An 18,304-nucleotide genomic window follows, 5' to 3' on the forward strand; every position below is an offset into this window, starting at 1 on the left:
CCAGACTTCTCAACCCACAAACGCCAAAGGCAACGTAGCAGGTCAGTGGGAAAACTGCTGGATCTGGGTGAGAGAAGTGCACAGTCTGGCCCCAGCCCTGGGGACAGTGGAGGAGGTGGCACAGTGGCTGCTTCCAGAGCTCCAGCAGAGGCTACTTCCAGCCCCAGGCCCACCTGGTGGGAGGAGTCAAGCCGATCAGAGCGGGAGTGCAGGGATTGCTTTGCTGGTGCAGGGGCAGGGTTCTGTGGCTTTGCCCTGCTTGGGTCTGACTCACAGTCCTAGTTGGCAGTTCTTGGGAGAGGAGGAGCACTGGTGTGGCAGAGCTTGCAGTGACTGTGGAGTAGAAGCAGCTCTGAAAACAGCAGCTCAAGGCCCCTAAAGCTTGGGACAAAGTACTCTCCATTCTAAAAGCAGTCATACCCTGACAGAAAGCTCAAGGGTCAAGTAGTTGGCTGGGAACATGAGCAGGCAGCGAAAAAGGACTCAGACTTTTTTTGGTAACAAAGAAGATCAAAACATACAGCCAGAAGAAATCAACAAAGTCAAAGCTTCTACATTCAAAGCCTCCAAGAGAAATATGAATTGGTCTCAGGCCATAGAAGAGCTCAAAAAGGATTTGGAAAAGCAAGTAAGAGAAGTAGAGGAAAAACTGGGAAGAGATAGGAGAGTGATGCAAGAAAATCATGAAAAACAAGTCAACAACTTGCTAAAGGAGACCCCAAAAATACTGAAGAAAATAACACCTTAAAAAATAGACTAACCCAAATGGCAAAACAGATCCAAAAAGTCAAGGAGGAGAAGAATGCCTTGAAAGGCAGAACTAGCCAAATGGAAAAGGAGGTCCAAAATACCTTAAAAATTAGATTGGAGCAAGTGGAAGCCAGTGACTTTATGAGAAATCAAGAAATTATAAAGCAGAATCGAAAGAATGAAAAAATGGAAGACAATGTGATATATCACATCGGAAAAACCACTAACCTGGAGAATAGATCCAGGAGAGATAATTTAAAAATTATTGGACTACCTGAAAGCCATGATCAAAAAAAAGAGCCTAGACATTGTCTTTCAAGAAATTATCAAGGAAAACTGCCCTGATATTCTAGAACCAGAGGGTAAAATAGAAATTGAAAGAATCCACCGATTGCCTCCTGAAAAAGATCCCGAAAAGAAAATTCTAGGAATATTGTAGCCAAATTCCAGAGTTCCCAGGTCAAGGAGAAAATACTGCAAGCAGACAGAAAGAAAAAATTCAAGTATTGTGGAAACACAGGATAACACAAGCTCTAGCAGCTTCTACATTAAGGGATCAAAGGACTTAGAATATGATATTCCGGAGGTCAAAGGAGCTAGGATTAAAACCAAGAATCGCCTACCCAGCAAAACTGAGTATCATGCTCCAAGGCAAAATATGGATTTTCAATAAAATAGAGGATTTTCAAGCTTTCTCAATGAAAAGACCAGAGCTGAATAGAAAATTTGACTTTTAAATACAAGAATCAAGAGAAGCATGAAAAGGTAAACAGGAAAGAGAAATCATAAGGGACTTACTAAAGCTGAACCATTGTGTTTATATTCCTACATGAAAAGATGATATTGTTAACTCATGAGATCTTTCTCAGTATTAGGGTAGTTGAAGAGAATATACACATATGTGGACAGAAGGCACAGGGTGAGTTGAATATGAAGGGATGATATCTAAAAAAATAAAATCAAGGGTGAGAGAGGAATATATTGGGAAAAGGAGAAAGTAAGAGATGGAATGGGGTAAATTATCTCACATAAAAGTGGCAAGAAAAAGCAGCTCTGTTGGAAGGGAAGAGGGGGCAGGTGAGAGGGAATGAGTGAATCTTGCTCTCATTGGATTCGACTTAAGGAGAGAATAACATACACACTCACTGGGTATCTTACCTCACAGGAAAGTAGGGGGGAAGGGTTAAGTGGGGAAGATAGAAGGGAGGGCAGATTGGGGGAGGAGGTAGTCAAAAGTAAACAAGGTCAAGGGAGAAAACTGAATAAAGGGTGAAAAGATAGGAAGGAGGGAAATATAGTTAGTCTTTCACAACATGACTATTATTGAAGTGTTTTGCATAATGATGCATGTGTGGCCTATGTTGAATTGCTTGTCTTCTCAAGAAGGGTGGGTGGGAAGGGAAGAAGGAACTTGAAGTTCTAAAAACAAATGCTCAAAAAAATTTCTTTTTACATGCAACTGGGAAATAAGATATACAGGCAATGGGGTATAGAAATCTATCTTGCCTTTTAAGAAAGTAAGAGGCAAGGGGATAAGGTATGGGGGGAGGAATGGGGTGACAGAAGGGAGGACAAACTGGGAAAGGGGGCAATCAGAATATATGCCATCTTGGAGTGGGAGGGAGGGTAGAAATGGGGAGAAAATTTGTAACTCAAAATCTTGTGGAAATCAATGTTGAAAACTAAAAATATTAAATAATAAAAATATGAAAACAAAGAATTTAGCTGGGAATGTGACATGTTTTCTTACCCAAACTTGGTTAGACATAGCTGTACTTAGCTGTTATCATTTTTACCTGCCACCTCAGTGGCAACAAATGTTTAAGAAAGCATTTGCTTAAGTATAAATACTGATACACAAACTCTCCATGACTGATGCACAAATTGTAGGGAACAGAAGGAAGGGCAAAGGAGTTCAAGATGCAGGGGAGGCCTGGAACTAAGAAGCTAAACGGTCTTGTGGGCTGCTGCGTGAGCTCTGTCCTGGTCCAGAGCTGTGGCTGGGAGTCTTGTGGCTCCTGGGCCAGAGGGAGCGATCCCCTCGGGGCTGCCCCAGAGGTACCGGTTAGGGGTTGCAGTGATCACTCCATGACCTGGAAGCAGCACCGCAGACCTAGGGCGTCTGCAGCAGGTATCTAGGAGCCCAGAACCAAGGATCGATTGTCTGGAACCACTGCTGCTCCCAGCAGTCATGGCCTACACAACGGGAGCTGGTAGGGCCCATTGGGTCCCAGTACTGTGTGTGCAAGGTGGAACTCTCTGTCTGTGGCTAAAACCTGTTGTACAGAGATGTCACCTCCAAATCTGACCCCTTTTGTGTTTTATTCACTGAGAACAATGGCAAGTGACATGAGTTTGACAGGACAGAAACTGCTATCAACCATGTGAACCTAGCATTTGCCAAGAAGTTTGTCATTGACTATCACTTTAAGGAAGTACAGAAGCTCAAGTTTGCCCTATTATATCAGGATAAGTGGAATCTGCTGCTAGATGAGCATGACTTCCTGGGCCAGTTCACCTGCACTTTGGGCATGATCATCTCCAGTCAGAAAATCATCCGGCCCCTGGTCTTGATGAATGAGAAGCCAGCAGGAAAGGGCCTGATCATGATCACTGCCCAGGAACTATCAGACAACTGAGTCATCACGCTGAGCATGGCAGGCAGGAAACCAGACAAGATGGACCTCTTTGGGAAATCAGACCCACTTTTAAGAGTTTAGCCAGGAGGTGATGGCAAATGGATGCTTGTTCACTGGACAGAGGTGATAAAGTACACTCTGGATCCTGTATGGAAACCATTTACTGTGACTTTGGTGTCCCTATGTGATAGAGACTTGGAGAAGCCTATTCAGGTCATGTGCTATGACTATGATAATGATGGTGGCCATGACTTCATTGGTGAGCTCCAGACTTCAGTGGTGAAGAGGTGTGAGGCCTGAGATGGTGTTCTGCTAGAGGTAGAATGTATCAACCCTAAAAAAACAAAAGAAGAAGAATTATAAAAACTCGGGCATCATCATTATCTGCTCTTGTAAGATAACCTGGGACTATTCTTTCCTAGACTATAGCCTTGGAGGATGCCAGCTTATGTTTACTGTCGTGATAGACTTCACAGCCTCCAATAGGAACCCCCAAGATCTCTCCTCTTTACACTACATCAACCCCATGGGCACTAATGAGTACCTGTCAGCCATCTGGGCTGTTGGACAGATCATTCAGGATTATGACAGGGATAAAATGTTACTAGCTTTGGGATTTGGCTCCCAATTACTCCCAGACTGGAAGGTTTCTCATGATCTTACTATCAACCCCTTCTGCTCACGTGTGGATGGCATTGCCTAGGCATATTCAGCCTGCCTACCCCATATTCACTTCTATGGACTTACAACTTCTCCCCCATCATCAATCATGTAGCTTGTTTTGCTGCTCATGCTATGGAGCAACAGTCAGCCATGAAACATTTCATCCTCTTCATCATCACTGATGGAGTTATTAGCGATATGGATGACACCCGTCATGCAGTGGTACAGGCTTCCAAGCTGCCCATGTCCATCATTATTGTGGGTGTAGGCAATGCTGACTTTGCTGCCATGGAGTTCCTGGATGGTGATACTCGTGCTCTGCGTTCCCACACTGGTAAGGAGGCAGCCCGGGACATTGTGCCCTTTCGAGAATTCCGCAATGCACCAAAAGAAATCTTAGCTAAAAGCTGTGCTGGCAGAGCTGCCCCAGCAAGCTGTGTAGTATTTCAAACATAAAAACCTGCCACCTAGCAACTTTGAGCCTGTGCAGCCTCCAGCAACCTCCTTTCCCCTCAGACCAGCATCAGCATGTCAACTAAACCTCATCACAGTCCCCAAGGAAAGTGCGTGTGCACTAGGCTTCCTCACTGCTGGTTTTTGTTTTTGTTTTGTTTTGTTTTTTAAAACAAATCAGCCTTTTCATTTTTTTTTTTTTACAACTGGACACTCTTCCTGCTCTCTCCCAAAACACAGCTGGGTTTCCTTTGTCAAATTTGCCAACCCTGATGATAGTACCATACCACACAGGGCCACTCCTTTCTGCACCCTACCACCATTTTCAAGTATTGAATGTACTTTGTATAATTTTAGTGGAATAATTATAAAAGAATAAACTTTCACAATCAGAACTGGTTTTTTTCCAAGCAACTCGCTATACATGATTAAAAAAAGGTGTATCTGTTATATATTTGTGTTAAGCCTATATCTCTCATTCTCTGTTCATTTTTATACTGTGTACATGTTCTGTTATATGCAGGTTAATAAAGAAACTCAGACATGCCCCTCACCCAAAAAAAGATGCAACCCAGGACCTGAAAAAAATTTTTGCTTTGCAAACACAAGAGACAATAGAGATACAAGAAAGGTTAAAGGAAACCAAACAAGGAATAGATAAATTATCACATCAAATAAAGGAGAAAAAAAACTCAAAAGAGAAGACATCCATGGGTTAAGAAAAACGATAACAAAATAACTATTGGGAGATTCCTTTCTAAAAAGAATATAAAGAGAAAGTCGAAATTATATAAAAGAAATGATAGTGGAGACCCAAACTTGAAATGTTATCATACCCTGCCTATAGGTGGATGAATGTTTGTTTTGTTTTGTTTTGTGGGATTGTATTGCAGAATGAGTAGCACATGAAAAAGAAGAGGAAGAAAATGGAGGGGAATATGTAACATACCATAATTAAACCAAAGGTTAACAAATGAAGGGAAATTAACTCATATAGTCTGTAGTCTTCTCCCAAAGAAGAAGGACTGTAGGAGAATGGATGAGGATAAGGAGTCAAAAGGAAGGACTGAAACAGGGAAAGAAAAGGGTAAACATAGGTTCAGTGATGGGAGGGGGTCCCACTGAAGAATGCTCCCACAGAGGAAAAGGGATATTTTGTAATTAGAGATCAGGATCTTACAACAGGTATAATCTTCAAGGACTTGGTGTTTACAGAGACTTCTCATCCATCCTCAAGAGAAAGGGAATTGGAGCTCCTAGAGATAACTGACACCCAGAAAATTAGGAAGGCAGGGATCCAGAAAGATGTCATGGCAAACAGGCAAAAAAGGAGCATGGAGAAGGGCAAGGGATACTTGTTGTTTAGTTGTTTTAGTCATGACTCTTCATGACCCTATTTAGGGTTTTCTTGGCAAAGACACTAAAGTGGTTTGCCATTTCCTTTTCCAGCTCATTTTACAGATGAGGAAACTGAGGTAAACACAGTTAAATGGCTTGCCCAGGATAATACAGCTAGCAAATGTCTAAGGTTTGAACTTAGGTCATCCTTACTCCAGTCCCAGCACTCTGTCAACTGCCATCTAGCTGTCCCCAAGTGGTAGTAATGAACTACATAATCAAGAATATAGGAAAATTCTTACCATGGAGCAATACTTCTCTAGGATCTGAAAAAACTGGTCCTGCCCTCAGGGAATTTACCCCTCCTTAAGTGGAGGTTTTAGAGTTCATAGCTCTGCCCCATCCCCCAAATTGGAGGGACAGAAGATTTGAGTACCGTGGCTGATTCAATCTTGCAGGATTATGAGATTCTTAGGGCCTACATCTACTCATTCATTCTTCAGGAAAGCCAGTCAGCTTACGTATGCTGGCCCATCTTGTACACCTCTTGTCTATGTTCTCTCTTATCTCTGTCCATCTCCTCCACAACCTCCTACCGATAAACTTGCTTTTATAAATACCCTTTCTTTCCCTGCCTCTCTAGTTCTGGAACCATGAACCATGGTCAAATTTATTACCATTGGTCCTGGAAGGAGTGTGTCAATCTACAGTCCTGGTATGGTATGGTTGCTGTCCTTTGTTCCCAAAGAGGACCAAAATGACATCACTATGTTGGAGTCAAGGTAAAGTGTTATGAACTTTGGCTGATCAGACCAATATGAGTTCAGAAGGCTCTACCAAAGGTCAGACACAAATAGTCCATATGAACTTGTAGAGTGGAGATGTCTTTATATTTGCACATCTCATATTTCTTTTGAACTGCTGCAATTCTGCTTTGCTCATAAAGCACAGTGCCTTCTTTGATGTGGGCACACCATGCTGGGTGGTCCTTTGCCAGTGTCTCTTATGTCACAAATCAATTCCAAAGTTCTTCAGAGAGACCTTAAGAGTAGTGAGCACTTTCCTTGTGTGAGTTCTCCATAAAATAGTCTTTTAGGCAAACGTTTGGCATTTGAACAACGTGGCCATTAGAGTTGCACACTCTGTAGTGGAATTTAAATGCTTGGCAATTTAGCTCAAAAAAGGACTTCAGTGTCCAGTACCTTATCTCTCCAGGTGATCTTCAGAATCTTCCTAAGACAATTCAAATAGAAGTGATTTAATTTGCTGGCATGGTGCTGGTATATTGTTCAGGTTTCATAGGCATATAACAGTGTCAGCATAACAGCTCTGTAGACCTTCAGTTTGGTGGGCAATCTAATATTTATTCTCTCCGACACCTTCCTTTGGAGCCTCCCAAACGCTGAGTTGGCTCTGGCAATGCATGCATCAACCTCATCATCTATGTGTACATCTCTGGAAAGTATCTTGCCAGCCACAGTATTCAAAATTTCTCCATTAGCTGTAATCAATGGTTCCATGTATGGATGGTATGTGCTGGCTAGTAGAGAACCTGTGTTTTCTGGGTGTTGATTGTTATGCCAAAATTAGCACAAGCAGCAGAGAATCAATCATACTTTGTTGCAACTCAGCTTTAGAGGCTGCACTGAGTGCACAATAATCTGTGAACAAAAATATCATGCACCAACTCTTCTTCTACTTTAGTCTTGGACTTTCAAGCCTTTTCAGGTTAAATATTTTACCATCAGTGCAGTAGCTGACCTTGTCATTTTCATCCTCATTGAAGGGGGTCTGACAATATTGCTGAAAACATCATGTTGAAAAGCACAGGAGCAAGCACACAGCCTTGCTTCATTCCATTGATGACTGGGAAAACACAAGAGCACTATCCATTATCCAGAACCCACGCAAATATTCTGTCATGAAACTGACATACAATAATGATGAACTTCTCCAGGCAACCAAATTTTGCCATAATTTTCCACAGACTTTCACAAATGACAGTATCAAGGAACTTGATCAGATCAACAAATGTTGTGTACAAACCTCAGTTCTACTTCTGGTATTTCTCCTGGAGTTGTCAGGCAGCAAATACCATGTCAACCATTCCTTGTCCCTTTCTGAAGCCACACTGGAAGTGAGGGAGATGACCATCTTCCAGGTGAAGGATCAGCCTATTAAGGAGAACTCTGGCAAGAATCTTGCCAGCAATGACTGAGAGAGATTCCCTCCCCCCAAGGTTGTCACAAGACAATCCTCTACCTTTATAGAGATGGACAATGGAGGTATCCTTGAACTCCTGAGGGATAACCCAGAAGATTTCAATCAGCTTTTGTATGAGCAATGGACTCTCTGTCTTATAAATCTCAGCTGGAACAGAATAAACACTGGGCTCTTTGCCACAGGTGAGGAGCCTAATGGCATTTGAAACCTTTTATCAGCTGGAAATTTGGCTAAAGAGGGATTGCCTTCAACCTGAGGTAAATGGTCAGTGGCTTCAGCATCAATTGATGATGGCCTGTAGAGAACATTATTGAAGTATTGAGCCCATCTTTCCAGGATTGTGTTCTTATCACTAATTGGCACTGAACAGTTGAAATGCACCATAGGTCCTTAGCCTATAGTCTTCAGGGCATCATAAAAGCACTTTGGCTCGTTACTATCAACGTAAAACTGAATTTCATCTGCTTTCTTACTGAGCCAAGAATCCTGCATTTGTCTAAGCTTCTCTTGCACTTTATTTTGATGGAGTTAAATGCTGCCTTCTTTGAGATGGATGAACTATCCTTCTGGTAAACCCTGAGTAGTTCTCATTTTTCATTTACCAGCTTCTGAATTTCCCCATCATTTTCATCATGCCAGTCTTGATGTTTGCAGAGTTCTGACCCAGACGAGTAAATGCAGTACTATACATCAAATCTCTGAAAGCTGTCTACTCCTTTTCTGCTCCACTGTTGTCAACCATGGGCTACTTCAGCTTTTGCTCCAACTGTTCTGACTTGGAGAAGCTCTCTAATCTGTTAACATTAAGTCTTTTGGTAGTTGTCTTGCCTTGTGGCTGCAGCTTTTGTTGAAAAAAAAATATTTAGCTTGGAGAGGATAAGTCTATGATCAGTCCAGCACTCTGTACCACACATTGCCCTCGTCACTCTCACATCCTGTCTGTCTCCTTACAATGACATAGTCTACTAAATGCCAGTGTTTGCTGTGAGGGTGCATCCATGAAGTTTTCTTACATTTAGTTAAATAGAAGACAATATTGGTGATGAGAAGGTAATGAGATGCACAAGTCTTCTCTAGTAAGTGACCACTGCTGTTGCTGTTTCCAACTCCATTTCTCCCAAGGACTCCCTGCCATGTCTATGGCCTGCTCTAGTATTAAAATCACCCAGAATTTTAAGGTTGTCCTCTTTTAGGATATTGATGATGAGGGTCCCTAGGTCTTCATAACATTTTTCTTTGACCTCATCATCAGGATTTGTCATGGTGGGAGCATATGAACTGATGATAGTGGCATGGTGCTTTCCTGCAAGGGGCAATTGCATTATCATGAGTCTGTTTTTCACTCCTTTTGGTAGGCATACAAGCTTGTTGACTAGATTAATTTTTATTACAAAACCTACACCAGCTTCATAGTGCTCCCTTTCACTTTAGCCACTCCAGAAAAATATGTATCCAGCTCTGATTTCAAAAAGCTGGCCTTCATTTGCTAGCTTTGTTTAACTCAGGGCTGCTATTTGGATGCACTATCTGCTAAGTTCCCTCACAGCAAGAGCTGTTTGTCTTTCAGGTCTACTGGATTTGTGTTATCTATAAATATGCACATATTCCATGTACCAGTAGTAAATGGAAGAATCTTTGCAAAAGTTTTTGTATATTTTTGTGTTTTGACTACAGTGTGGGATCCCTGCCTGCCACACTAAGCAATCCAGCATTGGGTGAAGCAGAACAATTTTTAGGGCACCTTTTCTAGCTGCTTCCTCACACCAGGAGGTGAGCAGTGTGATCCTTAAAAATGGCTGCTTAGATACCCAGGGGGCAGCAGAATCCCAATTCTGCTTCAGGTCAGTGAGAAGATGACCCTATGGCCTGGGCTGCCTATGTACAGGGTTATGACTACAACTCCCAATGTGTCTGAACCTGCTGCTTCATCACTTGATTGTCACCACAAGACTTTGAGATAGTTTAAAAAAATGGTAAAATAATATGGTGGATGTCTTTTGATATGTGCATAAATTAGACTTAAGTGAGGCAGAGTTGCCCCAAGTCATTGGCCTCACTCTCTCTTCCAGAGTCATTAAAGTTCAGGGGCAAGACAAAAGCCAAGACAATTGGTAAAGGCTCTGGATACAGTGGATGACCTTGATGTCTTTGATGTCTAACCAAGCTCTAAGTGCTCCCTAGTGCCAGTTTCAGCCACTTTCATGGCTGTTGGAACAAATTGTTCTCATCTGCCCATCTCACCAGGGAAGTCTTCACCTGCTTGGGGTAGACAACCCCCTAAGGGTTTGAGACTCTTCAGTTACCTTCAACCTTGCTTAGCTCATTTACCCAAACAGTTTCCCAGGGTGTGGCCACTGCACATACTACAGCTTCTTGAGCCACGGGTGACAGTTGGGTGAATCAGGTAGACACCAAAGGTAGAAAGAAGCCCTGAAAAGAGCTTGTCAGCCCTCAGACCAGAGGTACCAGTCTTCCCCAAACACACCCTACACCCCATCTACAGCCCTATAACCCCATTCACCATCTTTATTTTTGATGATGCATTTTGTTTAGTTGTTTTTAGTCATATCCAACTCTTTGTTTCCCTTTTTGGGGCCTTCTTGACAAAGATATTGGAGTGTTTGCCATTTCCTTCTGCTCATTTTACAGATGAGGAAACTGAGGCAAACAGGGTTAAAGGACTTGCCCTGGGTCACACAGCTAATAAGTGTCTGAGGTCAGATTTGAACTTAGGATTTCTTGACTCCAGGCCCAGCCTTCTATCCCCTGTGACACCTAGCTTCCCCAATTGATGATGTATAATGGAGGGAAATTATTATAGCAAATTAAATTTTGTTGACCATGACACATTATGTATTATGTTCATGAGAATTAGAGAGGCAGAAGATGAAATGTCAAATACCTGGAACAATTAGTACTCGAGTTTGGCTATGTGTGGGACAAACCACAGGCTCAAAATAAACAAAAACAGAGGTGTCTCGGTTTTCTCAAGGTAGAAACAAAACAGAAGCTTTATTTGATCAAGTCTCGCGAGAATTGGGCATCTCCCACTACCAGGGTGGGATGGTAGTGCAGAGAGGCAAGGGGGAGAAGGCAAGCAAGGGGATATATAACCTTGTACAAACAATTCTAAGAAATTCCACCCCTAGAGGCTGGACCCCTGTCTCTATTTGCTGGGACAGGTGGCCTCACAATCTATCCCAGAATAAGTTTATCCAATACTAGCACAGAAACCACAGAATTACCTTATAGGGAAATCTCAATGTTAAGATGACGGCATGCGAGTAGGCTAGGGGAGGGGGAGAGAGAGAGACCACCTGATTTCCCCGAAATCATATGGTTTACAGGAAAACAAAACTTAGGCCTAGTGAGGTCTACATCCTAACTAAATTTGTACTATCTGAGTATTACCTTGATTTATTCATGGGAAGCTTTCACAAACAATCTTGTATCCCACACAAAATCCCCCCTCTTATTCCATAGTTGAAAGCTTCCCACGCCAATTCATATACACTGCTTCAACTGCACGATCCAACTCGTTGGTCTGCTCTAGCGGGTCCTCCTGCTCAACTGGTTCCCATTCCACCCCTTTAAGGATCATCAGTCTGACAGATCCACTGGCTGTACCTTCTAACTTAATCATCTTTGATAGAGTCCTTATTATCATTCTGGTAAGCAATTGCAGCATACACGGGAGGCAAATTGGAAGGAGCACAGCTCCACTTATAGCTATTAGCAATCTTATGGATCAAGTAGGGGTTCAGGGTTCATGCATTCAGTCAGTGGGAGGCTTACGCCCCAGATGTATTTTTAATGGGTCCCCCTGGGATGAGGGTTCAATAGTCCATTTGCCGGGCGGCTTAGTAGATGTCTTCACTCGGGAGTGATGGGTTCAGCCTCGCTCTGTGGTCCACATCGCGGTGTCCAATGTCAACAGGACTTGGAAAGGCCCCTTCCAGGTCGGGGCAAGCTTTTCCTCCTTCCACATCTGGATCAGGATCCAGTCTCCTAGTTGGTACTTATGCACCGGAAAGCCTAAAGGTGGGGTCTGAGAGATCAACCCCTTAGTCTGTAAAATACGGAGGTGTTTTGCCAAGGCAGATACATATTCCCTTAAAAAACCTATCTTCCTGTTCATATATAGGATCCCAAGTTTCTCCTCTTCCTAGATAAGGGTGACCAAATAGGAGTTCATAAGGAGACAACCCCACGTCCCTTTGAGGTTTAGTACTTATTCTGAGAAGGGCCAGGGGGAGACACTTAGTCCAAGGTAACTGCGTTTCTAACATCAACTTCATAAGCTGTCTCTTGGTCTCCCGATTCATCCTTTCTACCTTGCCTGATGAGGGAGGATGCCAAGGAGCATGAAACTCCCATGTAATATCCAAGGCTTGCATAAGGAGCTGCAGGATCTTACCCGCAAAATGAGTCCCCTGGTCCAAGTCAATTCGTTCCACCATCCCATACCGTGGGATTATTTGTTCCAGCAAAATCTTACATACCATAGGGGCAGTAGCCCGGGGCAAGGGAAAAGCCTCCACCCAAGATGCCAGATGGTCCACTACGATCGGCAGGTATTTGAGACGGCCTATGGGGGGCAGCTCAGTAAAGTCCACCTGTATGCTTTGAAACGGCCGAAGACCTGGTGGCCCTCCACCAATCGGGGTTCGGCACAAAGCAGTCCTGTTCGTCCTTCGACAAACAAGGCAGCCCTGTACCAATTGTCTTGCTAGGGTGTAAAGGCCGGTTGACACATACCGCATGAGAACAGCATCGCACAGGTTCTGGACGTCCCAGTGACTGCCCTGGTGTAAATGGTGAAGGACCTGCCTCATACCTGACTTGGTCAGTACCTCTCTTCCATCTGGGAGATACCATCGGCCTTCCCGCTCCTCGGCCTCTAAAGATGACACCTTCTTCTGTTCTTCTGTGGTAAAGGTTGGGGAAGGAAGACTCGGAGGAAAAGAGGGAATTAGTACCAGCAAATGGTCGGGTAGTTCAGATTCTATAGCTCCTATTTTCCATGCTTCCTCATCTGCTAGGCGGTTACCTCTAACCTCAAAGCATTGTCTGGATTGATGACTATTCACATGGATTATTGATATATTTTTTTGGTAATAATAAGTTTTCTAACACTTGAGAGACCAAGGCGATGTGGGCCAGGTCTCATCCTTTATTATTTATCATCCCCCCTTTCCTCCCATATTTTCCAAAAATTTTAAGCATGCATGATATTAATCAAATAACAAAATAACATTCTCACATTGCTTAAGGAACATCTACAAAGTGAGTTCTAAGTGGCTTGTATGCATTTCTACTCTTCTTCATAAAGCTTTACTAAGTTGGTGCAAAAGTCCATCAGTAACACTAATTTCAAAGCATCATAACAAACAAAGTTTCTAGTTATAGCAGAATTCCTAAATATTACAAAGTTTCTTAGTCAAAGAGGTGTTGTAATAGAATCTCACATTGATAGCAGTAAGAGAGTGATCATAGGAAAATACTACTGCTCTTAGATTCCTTTTAGACAAAGGGAACATCTTAAAGTGAGCCTTAAGCAGTTTGTTTAAATTTCTGTACCTGCCCTAGTTCTAGATAAAATTATATTAGATTGCCCAGTAAGATAACACAAAAAGAGCTCATGTCTTTTACTACTTGCTCTGATCACAGAAATTTGCTATAGAAGGAAAAAAAAGGCAGGGACACGTGATATGTCAAATATTACAGGATAAAACATCCTTGGCCCTTGTTTATAATCCAGATATAGTTTTGATTCCTCAGTTATGTAGTATCTCTGCCACCACATTGCTACACTCTGAAATAGGTGGGAAACTTCCTTTTCAAAGGAACACAGGGGGAAACTGAGGCCAGGAGGATCCCATCCTAGACTGAGGCTAAGATTGTCCCCCCGGCTTTTGTCCCAAATGCAGATCTCCACTGTTAACAGTATGGATCACATTCTTTCTGAGTAGCTTGTGGCATTTCTCTCAGATACTGATGTAATGTAGACAACTATACCCAGATTCAAACTCAAAACAAAAGTAGTTATAGTCCCAAGTGCCTTTTAACCTTAAACAGCAAATCCCAGCAGTCACAGCTTAGAGTCAGATACGGAGCTGCAATAAGCAGCAAAGATTTACCAGGACTCACATACATAAGGGATTTAATTAAATATTCTCGTTCTCCACTTTAAATTTGTCGTGGTGTAAAAGCCAAATATTAGAATCCTTTCTATCTATTGTACATAAACTTTTAATTTCTCAGCAAGCTAAGTTCAGTGTTTAGGACCTACATAACTCAAAGAAGTTCTTTGTCTGGGGCTGATGACTTTGCCCATGCAGATAGTTTTCCAGGTGCCTTGGCAATTTTACAAAATAAGGAGAAGTAACATGGACCCCAAGAAGGGGTTAAATAGAAAAACCTTGGGTCTGTTTGCTATCTTTTGCTGTTTCTCTGAGTACACTTATTCAAGGTCGAGGCTTTCTAAAAATCATACAAAGGATTTTACAACCCCCCCTTTATTTTTTTTAAATCTCTCCTTCTCAGAAACAGCTCATAATTTATCCTGATATTATTAATTCCTAAGCACTAAACAATTCCCAAATTTTGATCACCAAACCTTTTCCACATAATTGAGAATAAAAACCAAAACTAAACGTACTCTGGTAAATACTATCTCTAAGCAATAACATCAACAGCTTAATTAATGATCTCACAAATTTCCCAAATGATAGCAAAACAATTAAAGACAAAATTTGGTAATTGAAGATTTCTTAAATTACAATTCTTAACCTAATAACATTTAGATTGTAAAAGAAATTGCTTCTCTAACAACACAGATGATACAGCTGCTTACCAAGTTATGCAATAAGAAAAATTTTAGACATATAACAATATCATAAACAATTATCATCTATTTAAACTTGAAAACCAAAACCAATTAGTTTCCATTGTGGTGGCTTTGCCTCAGTCAGATATGGCCCCGAACTGCCTGATACAGAGAATCATTCATCTCATCACCAAAACTTCACAGAGAAGAAAATCCACATAAAGTTAATAAATATGAAGCAATTATTTTTAACTTAAAACAGTGTACATTCAAATAGCATTTATTCTACGCCAAGCATTGTGCCAAGCACCTTTACAATCATGCGATCTTTGTAATACCCCTGGGAATGGATTCCACCACCTTATTGAACAGTGAACTACAGTAAATAGAATTTTCTTGGGGCTATATAGTTAATAAATTTCTCAATGCCAAATAACAATATGCACTTTTCCTAGAAAATTATTCAAATATGCATTTCTAAGTTCCACTCACATTACAAATAGTTTGCAATCACCTGTTATAATTAGATCAGTTTAAAATGTGCTGGGCCAGTAACTACTTCTTTTTGCCCCAGGTAAAAAGGAAGCCTAAGAAATTTGAATCGTTGTCAACAAGGTATAGTCAGCCTCCCTTCCAGGCCGAGGGGTTGATGATTAATTGAACAGCAACAATAATAACTCACAACAATCAATATCTTTACCCTAATTAATATCCATATAAGATTTAATAGAACCCACCCACAAATCTAGCCCAAAAGATGGATGGACATAATTTCTTTTATCTCTTCAGAACTTTCTTGGTCTTTAACATTAAAAGAGTAATCCCAAATAACCTAGTTAACAATCTTACGAGTAAGTGCTGGCTGAATTGTTTTAGCTGTGACCTTCCATTAACTACAGGTAAAGTAGAAAATACCTGGTCTTCTAAACGGCAATTAAGGCTGAGAAAGTAACTTAACCAGTTTTACACAATTGTTTTCATATCATTTTTTTTGTCTTCTTTTCTTCAACAAAATTCAGATTAATAATTGCTTTGTCTAACACTATTTTTGGTTACTTAAGTTTTGCAATATAGGACATTTTACTACAATTTAGAAGTACACTAATAGTACAAATAGAAAGATTTTCAGATGACATTAATTGCATTCCCAAATCATTACATATTTTAGGCTTACCAAGCATAGAGGCTTTTCTTCTCTCCTTGTAGTTGCAGAACCTAGCTGTGGACTGAAAGGGGGGGGGCGCGAAGGGGGGGAAGGTGCTGGGAAGCTGCAGAGTCCAGCACCTGAATTAAAGGTCTAAGGAGTCATTTAGGAGGGTCTCTGAGAGATCTTTACTTTCTAACAGGGGTTGTCGGGTTTGGAAGACTAGGAGCAAAAATTCCAGGTTCCAGTGGGGGGGGCAATTGCCTAGAAGTGTGGGCTTCAGGGTGCCGGGGGTCCAGGGCTATTGTCAGTGGGGTAATTATTTTTGAAAAGGAGCCAACTCTCTATTGTATATTCGCAGCCGAATCACTTTTTAAACTTTTCAAGTAACAAGCTTAGGAAAATCACAGCAAGTTAGAAATATCTATATCTATTGAGCTAATTCCTATTTTAGGAAGCATTTCTGTTTCTCAGGAATGTAATAAGCAACAGTCTTTTGGGTAAAATATGTTCAGATTGGCTGTCATTCTCTGGTCATATTTCTCTATTTTGGAAGCTTTAAGCCATTTTTAAATTCAAATAGGAACAAGGGTCACTAAATTGCACATAAGGATCTCTGTAGTTGTATGTAAAAAAAGTACTTACTAACTCTATAGATTTATTTAATACCTTTATGTTATTAAATATTTTCTAATTCTATTTGTAGGATCATTACTTAAAGTTCGTAAGTCTGAAAATTGGAAAACCATAATTACAATGCATCGTAGTACACATTCTAGATTTTTCCTTTTCTCCTCATACTAGGGAGCTCAAAGTGTCTCTTTTTCATATCTATGCATTTTCCGAATTTGCCTTAGTACCAAATAGCATAATAAATTCTGAGCATCAAATTAGAAGTAACACATTTCACTTAAATTTAAGGGAAAAGTTCCCGCTTTCTTTCTTATCTCTCCACATTCCAAATTGGCCAGATCTGGGATGGAAGGAGACAGAAAGAGCATATATATATATATATATATATATATATATATATATATATATATATATATATCATTTTTTTTTTAAAACAACTTCCCAAAAGTTTCCACCTTGCACTCTCAAAACCTCTATTCACACTATTTGTGCAAATAGATTATGCCTTTTTTAAACTTCCTTCACACGTCTCTTCCCTACATGGTTAAACTTTCTTGCCTTTCCTTTCTGGTGGACTTTGATGAAAGCTCTGTAAAACTGCACATACCTTATTTCTTTCTAATTCTGACCTGACACTCCTCTTTACCTTGCCTTTTCCATCACATAACTTAAACAAGAAAACATTTTTCTCTCTCTTTCTCTCTCCCCCACCCTCCCGCTCCTCTGCATGCCAGGAGGAGTCAGGGAGGGAGAGAAAGCCAGATAGTGGACATTACGGGGTGTCAGATTACACACACACAGAAGCACAGATACAGACAGACACAGACACAAAGATACAGAAATCCAAAAGCTTTTTGTTTTTCGTTTTCCCTGGGAGAGCTTTCCTCAAAACACCAGGAAAAATCCATTCCACCCACCTAGGTCAAATATTTTAAGAGCTCTTGTCTATGGCCATTTTCCTTTCTACTTTTGTCGTTCATTCCAATTTTGCAATCGATTGCCTAAAGGTACCTCACATTTGTGCTCCGACTGCACAGACTTAGATTGGTTTTCCCCATAATTTGGTCGGGAGCCGTCGCCGCACTCCCCGAGTCCGAGACTCAACAGAACTTAGCTGAACGGGGAGGGCACACATGCCTCAACTCCCCAGGGGGCAGCTACTCCCCCGAAGTCCCCCGCGAAGTGTTCTCGAGAACATCCTTGCGTTGGGGTCATATCCCACCCTAATTTGGTCGGGAGCCGTCGCCGCACTCCCCGAGTCAGAGACTCAACAGACTCACCCCCAGACCTCTGAGTGCTTACCTTCGGAGAGTACGCGTACTTGTTTATGACTTCAACACACACCACACCGGCCGGCAGGACTTTTCTCTTATCTCTTACTTTTTGGAATGTCGGAACCTAGCACAGCTTCTGTTCCTCCGAGTCCCTCTCTTCGGGATTTTCCCCCAACTGGGTGGAGCCCCACACCAGGACCAGGAACCCCCAATAAATCTTTGTGGTGCGTGCTGGATCCTGCTCCCTGGTGAGGAGAACCGCCCCCCCCCAATCGAGGGGATCCCGGACGAGCCCCCAACTGTGTGGGGCAAACCACAGGCTCAAAATAAACAAAAACAGAGGTGTCTCGGTTTTCTC

General features: G+C 41.7%; 1 pseudogene; it reads left to right on the forward strand.

Moving 5' to 3' along the window:
• The first annotated feature begins 2,908 nt into the window (after positions 1 to 2,908).
• On the forward strand, positions 2,909 to 9,766 carry LOC118837199 (annotated as a pseudogene).
• Positions 9,767 to 18,304: the final 8,538 nt, after the last annotated feature.

Source organism: Trichosurus vulpecula, chromosome 2 (genome assembly GCF_011100635.1).
Source record: "Trichosurus vulpecula isolate mTriVul1 chromosome 2, mTriVul1.pri, whole genome shotgun sequence".
In the NCBI taxonomy this organism is placed as follows: domain Eukaryota; kingdom Metazoa; phylum Chordata; class Mammalia; order Diprotodontia; family Phalangeridae; genus Trichosurus; species Trichosurus vulpecula.